Here is a 745-nt window from a genome sequence, read left to right on the forward strand (position 1 = left end):
GATGAATGTTGAGGCGTTTAGCTATAATGATGAATCCTGGGTAGGAGAAGCGGTTTCCACAGCAATGAGGAGACATCAAACTGCCAGGTGTTTTAATTGTGGTAAATTAGGACATTTGAAAAAGGATTGCAAGCACAGAATATCTCCTCTGGGAATGACAAAAATAGGAGACCTAGGCCTTCAGGTATATGTAGGAGATGCGGTAAAGGTTTACATTGGTCCAACGAATGCAGGTCAACAACAGACAAACAAGGCAACCCGATACCGCAGGGAAACTCCTTGAGGGGCCTCTTGCAGGCCCCCAACCCAACAGTGGCGCAGTCATTCCCAGTCACAGTGGAGAACGTGCCTCACCAAGAAAATTAAAAGCTCCAATTTCTGCTCTAAAAAGAATTACTGGTCTAAATGATGAATTATGCATGGAGAATGAGTCAAAAAACCCAGTAGGACAGAGTAAACGTATATTTTGTCAGACTTCTATTATCGATCAAAGACCAAAGCTAAGAGTCTGTATAAATGGCACTTTTATTGAAGGCTTTTATTGTATGCATGCATGTTTCTACCTCTGTTTAAAACATTTTATGTAGGGGGACTAGTGGAATGGCTCAGTGGTTAAGAGCACTAGCTGCTCTTCCAGAGGACCCAGGTTCAATTCCCAGCACCCACATGGCAGCTCACAGCTGTCTGTAATTCCAGTCAATCTGGCACCTTTATACCACATGCACATAAATAAAGTTAAGTATTT

The sequence above is a fragment of the Alexandromys fortis genome, unplaced genomic scaffold (genome assembly GCF_014885135.2).
Source record: "Alexandromys fortis isolate MF-2015 unplaced genomic scaffold, M_Fortis_MF-2015_v1.1 scaffold_247, whole genome shotgun sequence".
NCBI lineage: Eukaryota > Metazoa > Chordata > Mammalia > Rodentia > Cricetidae > Alexandromys > Alexandromys fortis.